Source organism: Schistocerca nitens, chromosome 4 (assembly GCF_023898315.1).
Source record: "Schistocerca nitens isolate TAMUIC-IGC-003100 chromosome 4, iqSchNite1.1, whole genome shotgun sequence".
NCBI lineage: Eukaryota > Metazoa > Arthropoda > Insecta > Orthoptera > Acrididae > Schistocerca > Schistocerca nitens.
In genome coordinates, this window is record NC_064617.1 from 213,257,228 (window position 1) to 213,266,963 (window position 9,736).

A 9,736-nucleotide genomic window follows, 5' to 3' on the forward strand; every position below is an offset into this window, starting at 1 on the left:
TTATATCAGGCACTGAAACTTCACCTTCCTATCTCCCAGCCAACAGGCCATACGACGCTTTCCTTCTATGCGCTGTCAAAAGGGGCACAGCGCAGTGCTGTAAGATATAACTTACAATGTGTAAGTAGTATGGTGGTCTACCAACTCAGCTAGCATACGAGTAGCTCTGGAATAGCTTGCAAGCTGTCGGTACCGGGGAACGTAAGTGTGATCGACAATCGAGTACGTCGAACTTGATGAATAAATGCAGTGTTTGCGGATTTGTAGACACGTGAACAACGAAAACAGAAAAATAGTTCAAGAGGTCATTAGTCCCCTAGACTTAGAACTACTTAAACCTAACTAACCTAAGGACATCACACACGCCGGCCACTGTGGCCCAGCGGTTCTAGGCGCTTCAGTCCAGAACCGCGCTGCTGCTACGGTCGCAGGTTCGAATCCTGCCTCGGGCATGGATGTGTGTGATGTACTTAGGTTAGTTAGGTTAAAGTAGTTCTAAGTCTAGGGGACTGATGACCTCATATGTTAAGTCCCATAGTGCTTAGACCCATTTGAACCATTTGACATCACACACATCCATGCCCGAGGCAGGATTCGAACCTGCGACCGTAGCAGCAGCGCGGTCCCGGACTGAAGAGCCTAGAACCGCTCGGCCACAGCGGACGAAAACAGAAAGGCCGGAGTAAGTGACATTACAGAAAGTTTAGCAATTACCAGTTTTGTCGAAACAGAATTAAAAACGAAAAATAAAACAGCTGTGTTCGCCGAATACACTTGGCGTCCAATATAAATATATGGTAGAAGGAGAACCTCCTACCACTATAAAGGAGTTGCTGTTATAAGCCCACATCTCGTGGTCGTGCGGTAGCGTTCTCGCTTCCCACGCCCGGGTTCCCGGGTTCGATTCCCGGCGGGGTCAGGGATTTTCTCTGCCTCGTGATGGCTGGGTGTTGTGTGATGTCCTTAGGTTAGTTAGGTTTCAGTAGTTCTAAGTTCTAGGGGACTGATGACCATAGATGTTAAGTCCCATAGTGCTCAGAGCCATTTGAACCATTTTTTGCTGTTATAAGGTGGTTTTCTTGCGTGTGGCAGCCACACATGCTCATCACGGTTAGGCAACATCTATGGCAAAAAGGATGGCAACACTGATTGGGAACAGTTTACAATAATTTATGAATAAAAACTTTATAAAGACTTAATTTTAGTATGAAGTTGTTGCATGGCAATAGTGCAGTGTTCACCTGCATTCATTTGTCTTTAACTCTTGTCTAGTGGTGAACCCAGTGAACGGTAACTACGATTTCTTGTAGAATGTCCTGTTAAGCTATTCGTGGCGGCAACTATAGTAACGGTCCTGATGCTGTGTTGAGATACTGTGTGAGTTTAGCTGTCTGTCTGCTTACATCCGCTTTTGGTAGATGGTTGTGTGACGTCATGTGGAAGTGTAACGTAGTCCTTCCTGTGTTGTGCCCTCTCTGGAAGCTAGCCGTAACTCAGTTGTGCCTGAATTGTAGGCAACTTCTGCGTATGGCTGTGTTCCATATACGCTGAAGGACACAGTATAAACTATCAGAAGTCCTGGTTGTTGTAGTCTTCAGACCGTAGACGTGTATGATGCTATTCTATCCTGTGCAAGCGTCTTCATTTCCGAAACTACTGCAACTGAATCTCCTTACTGTTTTCATCTCTTTGTCGCTCTCCACAATTTTTACGCCTCACATTTCCCTCCAATTATAAATTGGTGATACCTTGACGTTTCAGAATGTGTCCTATCAACCGACCCCTTCTTTTAGTTAGGATGTACCACAAATTTCTTTTCTCCCCATTTCTATTCACTACCTCCTCATTAGTTACGTGATCTACACATCTAATCTTCAGCATCCTTCTGTAGCACCACATTTCAAAAGCTTCTTTTCTCTTCTACAGTCCATACAAATACCTACAGAAGAAACTTCCTAACACTTTATCAATATTTAATGTTAACAAATTTCTCTTCTCCAGAAACACTTTCCTTAACGTTGCCAGTCTACATTTAAATCCTCTCTACTTCGGCCATCATCGGTTATTTTGCTGCCCAAGTCCTTTGCTGTCTGTAACAGAATTACAGTATGATCTGAAAACGTCAAAGTTTTTATCCCTTCTCCCTGAACTTTAATTACTACTCCAGTTTTCTCTGGTTTCCTTTACTACTTGCTCAATGTACATTCTGAATCACTGCTTCTCTTTCATGCCCCTCGACTCTTATTACTGCTGTTTGGTTTCTGTACAAGTTGTAAATAGCCTTTCGCCTCCTGTGTTTTATCTCGCTACCTTCAGAATTTTAAAGAAAGTACTCCAATCGACATTGTCAAAAGCGTTCTCTAAACTAAGAATGCTATAAACATAGGTTTGCCTTTCCTTAACCTATGTTTTAAGCTAAGTCGTAAGGTCAGTACCGCCTCGCGTGTTCCAACATTTCTCCGTGATCTGAGCTTCCTGAAGGTCGGCTTCTACCAGTTTTCCAGTCCCTTATTTATTCCTGCAAAAAAGTAAAGCTTCGCTCGAGACAGGAATGATTCCTAAAAAAGCACATAAAACCAAATTAAAATGGTCTCACATATCATACAGGTTTCTGAAACAAGTTATTACATTAAAAAGACAACTAACTACTAGGTCTACAACTTTGCTTCCGCCTATTTTTTCTCGAAGTTCGCCGCTTTATTGTGAAAATCTTACACAAAATTATGGTTCATAGTATTGCCCATCACTGGCCACTACATTCTGCCATCTTTCGGATAGCATACGAATCCAGTGGGGGAGAACTAGGCGTCTTTTGTGGGGATCCATGAATGGATTCAATTTTGCACTTGTTCATATGATCGGAAATGCTGGTCAGCCACTGACCGACAAAGGTGGTAGTCAGAGAGAGCAACGTATGGAGAATACGGCGGGAGGGATAGGACTTCTCATCTCAACATTTCCATGTATATTTTGACGGGTTTTATGGCATGGGGTCGAGCACTGACCTGCTGCAAAATTACCTTTACGTGTCTATCGCTGTATTGTGGCCGTTTGTGTTTCAGTGCTGGGCTCGAATGCATCAATTGCTTTCGATAATGATGTCCTCTGACTGTCTTCGTTTAAGTAGCTACGAAAACGTTCTGTCTTCCACCGCCATGCCGGTGTTCGACATCAAAATCACCGTTCTTAGGGCGTTGAAAACATTCTCTGCACACTAATACTTTCCTCACCATTGGTCTTACCCAGCATTTTAAGAGCCACAACCGCAGATTTCTTCATATTAAAGCAGAAAATCAAAACTTCCCGCAAATGGCGAAAATGGGTACGTAAGTTGACGTACTTAATCGAGAATAATCTTATGATGCACTCACAAATCGAATAATATTTTTATGGAACTATGTTTACAGATGCCTAAATTTACAGCTATGACCAACCACCTGAACCCCACTTGCCGCAACTGCCGTCTATTGCAAAACGGCGGAAGCAAAGTTGTGGACCTAATAGGTAAATATGTTTCTTTTATATTAGTGGTACAGATACATTTTCTGTCTGTTTTCGCATAAAGTGATAACAGCTGTATGCAGTAGAGTCACCTTTCAACGTGGTTATTTTTTCTTAACTCATTAATTTTTATTACTTTTCAAATGAACCTTCCCACGTAGAGCAAGGAGTTTCAGCGTTGTGATCCCTAGATACTGTAGTATCTGAGTATCAAGGTCAGACAGCTAATAATCTCCTTTAATTAATTAGCGCTTTAACCAATAAGGCTGGCGGCAACGCAAACAATCTTCTTCTTCATTTTTCGGTGGAGAATATTTCGCGCAAGGAGGCCTTCAGCAGCGTACAGCAACTCAGGAAAAAACTTGCTGCTCTGTCGGTCCATTGACAGCGTAGGGAGAAGAGTTCGTAACACCGAGTGACAAGGTTAGTACTAAGAACAGAATCACTAAAAAAAAAAAAAAAAAAAAAAAAAAAAAAAAAACTTCGAAAGTCAAGCTTTGTTCCATATGCAGAAACCTGCTTCCAATCAAAATTAAAATACAAGCAACCATTTTTATCTCAACGTGAACTAGCATTTATACTAATAAACTTCTTGATAAGTAAATAAGTGCCTGTTACACTACATTATGAGAAGTTAAAGCATCAAACTTTAAAGGCTTTTGTATTCTGACATCAGTAAATGATAAATTTCTTATATAAAACCTCCCACACAAAAATGTTACATCAGTAGTCTAAAACTAAACTATTAGATTCACCCTAATGTTATGAAAATCTGTTTAATCCAGTCAATCTGTAAAGAAAACAATGCCTTATGCAAGGAAAGATGGCTTGTTACCTAAACTAGTTAACCATCATGTAACAACATGTTCTTCAATTGGAACACTAGCAAATGAACCTTCACAGTTCCTCAAACTTCCAAAAAATGACCAGAAGAAGAAAATGGGTCCACAGTAGTAGTGCTGCTACATAAAGCTATACACTTTCTTAAATGACTGCAAAACTGAAGCAGCATCCAAAGAAGACAGGAAGTCTATACTACTAACTACAGCCATTCAGACTGAGAAGCGTTTTCAGTTCACTTGCCACAAATGACGAATGAAAAAGAAGGAACAAAATTGCTTGTAACATAAGTTTAAAAAATATATTCATGATGATTCCACCCTCCTAAAAATTTATAAATAAATAATTCGTATTTGTACTTGCGGCATTACCCAATTTAGAAGAAGCACAATTCCTCAAACAGCTAAGCACACTTCAGCTTCTACAAGAAATGCAGCAGAAATTAAAAATAAATAAATATACTATTAACAAATTATTGCACTGGGGTTCAAGTTATGGCACCAGTTTTCCTCAATGTTACGTGCAGAAACGAAGTTCCTTCATCACCTCTGTTTTAAAGGAAGCAAATATTTTCTACTATCATCTGTATATGTAACAAAAATTAATGTTTCTCGTGCTAATAACATCTCCTGCATTTATGACAAGAAATTTTAGGAGTGATGTAACATTACAAGGGGCTGCAAATTGCTATACATCACTGACAGGGCAGGCCTACTGTCAGATTATGTAATGCTCCTGAACTGTCGACAATGTAAACTTTCACACATTCTCGTCCATATGAAGTAACTACTAAACAATTCTGAACTATTCCAGAAACTGTTACTCCTAGAAACCGATTAACAACTGAACCACACAAAAATTAATTTTATCACAAAGAAAGTACAACACTGAATGATTTAACAGATTTGCCATTGAAACTGGGGCACGTTCATTGCTTACTCTTTTACACAGCATAATTACTTCTATTGCTGTTATTCTCAAATTATATTTGTACATTGCACACAAATTTCAGAAGCATGGCAATTTTAGATACTGCATTCCGAATTCTGGTGCAAACTCCTCAAAATACAACAAAAAAAGTACTTTCTAAAAGTCTGCTTTCACATCTCATTTTAAGACCTAATTGTACAGGGTGGTCCATTGATAGTGACAGGGCCAAATATCTCACGAAATAAGCGTCAAACGAAAAAACTACAAAGAACGAAACTCGTCTAGCTTGAAGGGGGGAACCAGATGGAGCTATGGTTGGCCCGCTAGATGGCGCTGCCATAGGTCAAACGGATATCAACTGCGTTTTTTAAATAGAAACATCCATTTTTATTACATATTCGTGTAGTATGTAAAGAAATATGAATGTTTTAGTTGGACCACTTTTTTCGCTTTGTGACAGATGGTGCTGTAATAGTCACAAACGTGTAAGTACGTGGTATCACGTAACATTCCGCCAGTGCGGACGGTATTTGTTTCGTGATACATTACCCGTGTTAAAATGGACCGTTTACCAATTGCGGAAAAGGTCGATATCGTGTTGATGTATGGCTATTGTGATCAAAATGCCCAAAGGGCGTGTGCTATGTATGCTGCTCGGTATCCTGGACGACATCATCCAAGTGTCCGTCCGTTCGCCGGATAGTTACGTCATTTAAGGAAACAGGAAGTGTTCAGCCACATGTGAAACGTCAACCACGACCTGCAACAAATGATGATGCCCAAGTAGGTGTTTTAGCTGCTGTCGCGGCTAATCCGCACATCAGTAGCAGAAAAATTGCGCGGGAATCTGGAATCTCAAAAACGTCGGTGTTGAGAATGCTATATCAACATCGATTGCACCCGCACCATATTTCTATGCACCAGGAATTGTATGGCGACGACTTTGAACGTCGTGTACAGTTCTGCCACTGGTCACAAGAGAAATTACGGGACGATGACAGATTTTTTTCACGCGTTGTATTTAGCGACGAAGCGTCATTCACCAACAGCGGGTACGTAAACCGGCATAATATGCACTGTGGGGAAAGTTGAAGGATATTTGCTATCGTGATCCACCGACAACGCCTGACAACATGCGTCAGCGCATTGTCAAGGCATGTGCGAACATTACGGAAGGCGAACTACTCGCTGTTGAGAGGAATGCCGTTACACGTATTGCGAAATGCATTGAGGTTGACGGACATCATTTTGAGCATTTATTGCATTAATGTGGTATTTACAGGTAATCACGCTATAACAGCATGCGTTCTCAGACATGATACGTTCACAAAGGTACATGTATCACATTGGAACAACGGAAATAAAATGTTCAATCGTACCTACGTTCTGTATTTTAATTTAAAAAACCTACCTGTTACCAACTGTTCGTCTAAAATTGTGAGCCATTTGTCTGTGACTATTACAGTGCCATCTGTCACAAAGCGAAAAAAGTGGTCCAACTAAGAGATTCATATTTCTTTACATACTACACGAATATGTAATAAAAATGGGGGTTCCTATTTAAAAAACGCAGTTGATATCCGTTTGACCTATGGCAGCGCCAAATAGCGGGCCAACCATAGCGCCATCTGGTTTCTCCCTTCAAGCTAGACGAGTTTCGTTCTTTGTAGTTTTTTCGTTTGACGCTTATTTCGTGAGATATTTGGCCCGGTCATGATCAATGGACCACGATAGACTACCCAGGGCACACTTCATAAAAAACGATCACATGAATTCTCTTAAATGAATTGGCTCGAATTTCTACAGAATAAAAGAGTAGTACTATGTAAACTCATTACTTTAGCATCTAAAATACGTCTGACTGTATGCTGTCTGATATGTCAGATGCCGGCCGGAGTGACCGTGCGGTTCTAGGTGCTGCAGTCTGGAACCGAGCGACCGCTACTGTCGCAGGCTCGAATCCTGCCTCGGGCATGGATATGTGTGATGTCCTTAGGTTAATTAGGTTTAATTAGTTCTAAGTTCTAGGCGACTGATGACCTCAGAAGTTAAGTCGCATAGTTCTCAGAGCCATCGGCTAGATACCTCACTGCTAATTTAACAACGCATGAGCGTGTCTCAGGCTTACTAAATGAAGAGGTGAAACAGGAGTGTATCTTTTCCTTTGACACCAAGTTCTCAATAACAGGGCCCATTAACTGCAGAGGATTATTTAAAACTCTGCAAATTCTTTGGTACACTTCTCGGTGGAAGAGATTCTTAGTGCTTCTTCCTCATAATCGTCAAAATTTACTTGTATCTCCTGGTCCCTTGCAGCGTGGAATAAATGGTGCTTCAATCTCCTGGAACACTGCTATCCAGTCTGACGATGCAAACCACTTATAACCCTTAATATCGTTGACACCATTCTTTAGGTTTCCGCATTTCTTGGTTGGATCAACTTGCAGAAGATATCTAAGCAGATCTTTTAAATCAGAGCCAAAATGCGAAGGAAACCTTACTTTCCCAGACAAAATTTTCTCATAAATCTGGATTGGCTGATCTGCAAAAAAATGGTGGGTAACCTGCGGCCATTTCATAAACAAGTACACCTAGTGCCCACCAATCTACTGCCTTATTGTCACCTTTGCTAAGAATAATTTCTGGTGCTAAATTCTCTGGAGTACCACACAGGGTCCAGGTACGGCGTTTCACTCTCTTAGCAAATCCAAAATCAGCTACCTTCAGATAACCCTGAGAATCAATTAGCAAGTTTTCTGGCTTCAAATCACAATAAATCAGATTCACATAGTGTAGGTACAATCTGAGCTGCACAGAATCGTGAATGTGGTCCCTTCTCCACGAGGAGAAAGGGATCTGCGTGTTTGAACTCCGACTCATGGCACACCACTTTCATTTTTCGTGACTAAACTGTAGTCGATGTTTTAAAAGCGCACTTGTATCTGAGTTTCGCCGTCTGGCTGAGGACGGCATTGTCTGACGCCATCTTGTGGCGTGTTAGGCTGCTTTAACCGCGAATTATGCACATACGCTGCCTGACAAAAAAAGTTAAACACCAGGAAGGGGTTATCAGTGGTTATCAGCGCCCATACAAATTCCTAACCTTTACTCAGTCCAATCTCGCTACTTCGATGAATGATGATGATGAAACTATGAGGACAACACAAACACCCAGTCATCTCTAGGCAGGTTAAAATCCTTGTCCCCGCCGGGTATCGAACCCGGGACACTTTGCTCGGGAGGCGAGAGCGCGACCGCGAGCTGCGGACTTGGCAGTATGAGCCCACGTATTAGTATGACGTGCACCCCCCTCTGCTCTGGAAGTACGCACAGATTCTTTTGGGAAGGTGGCCATTAAGCCTTTGTTTCCCGGACTCGGGTAGGCGCGCCGGCCCCGGATAGAATCCGCGCGGCGGATTAACGACGAGGGCCGATGTGCCGGCCAGTCTGGATGTGGTTTTTAGGCGGTTTTCCACATCCCGCTAGGTGAATACCGGGCTGGTCCCCATGTTCTGCCTCAGTTACACGGCTCCCAGACATCTGAACACATTCGCACTATTCCATGGATTACACTCGATGCAGACAGTTGGGGTACACTAATTCCGTTCCAGAGGGTACTGGGTGGCGGCAGGAAGGGCATCCGGCCACCCTTAGCCATTAACATACCAAATCCGATTAACGATGGCTGACACTACGTCTCTGCCGGACAAGGCTCAAGCGATAGAATAGAATCCTCTCTGGAGGTAAGGTGGCCAACAACTGTTGAAACTGGCGGTTGATACCCTGAATACTGCCACTGGGGCGGAGTTGATGTTTGAGATAATCCCACGCATGTTCTATCAGGGACAGATGTGAGGATCTTGCTGGACACTGTAGTACCTCAATACACCCCAGACAGTTTATAGAGACATGTGCCATGTATGGACGAGCACTCTACTGCTGAAAAATATCATGATACTGTTGCGTAACAGGTAACACATGAGGACGCAGGATGTCCGTGACGTACCATTGTACCATAAGTAACGACAGGAACATAGCAGTCACTTGCAATCCCATTGGATTTTTTATTATTCTTTCATATCCGGATTTAAGCTATAAATAGTCATCTTCCGTGCTAAAATACAAGGAAATTATCGAATCAGAAAGGATTTTCATAAACAAGAAGTAAAACGCCATGGTATCCAATAGAAATGATCCATTTTAGTCAACGTACCATTTGAGTGAGTTATAATCCAACAAATTCCCAGCAGTACATGTCACGTTACTGGCCTACATGAAGAAGGAAACTGAGGTTGCTGTATGCAACAAGTAGAGCAGCACCATTTTGAGTGATGTAGTGTGAGTAACGTCCTCTGTATTTCAAAAAGTATCTGACCTAGTTTCTGTTCTATGTAGTAATTGAAAACCCATTTTTATTACATAAAATGAGCGAGTATATTTGCATATCACGTTTAAAATACATCAA

General features: G+C 41.8%; 1 pseudogene; it reads right to left on the reverse strand.

Moving 5' to 3' along the window:
- Positions 1–7,483: 7,483 nt before the first annotated feature.
- LOC126252204 (cAMP-dependent protein kinase catalytic subunit 1-like) lies at positions 7,484–8,167 on the reverse strand (annotated as a pseudogene).
- Between the last annotated feature and the right edge of the window lie 1,569 nt (positions 8,168–9,736).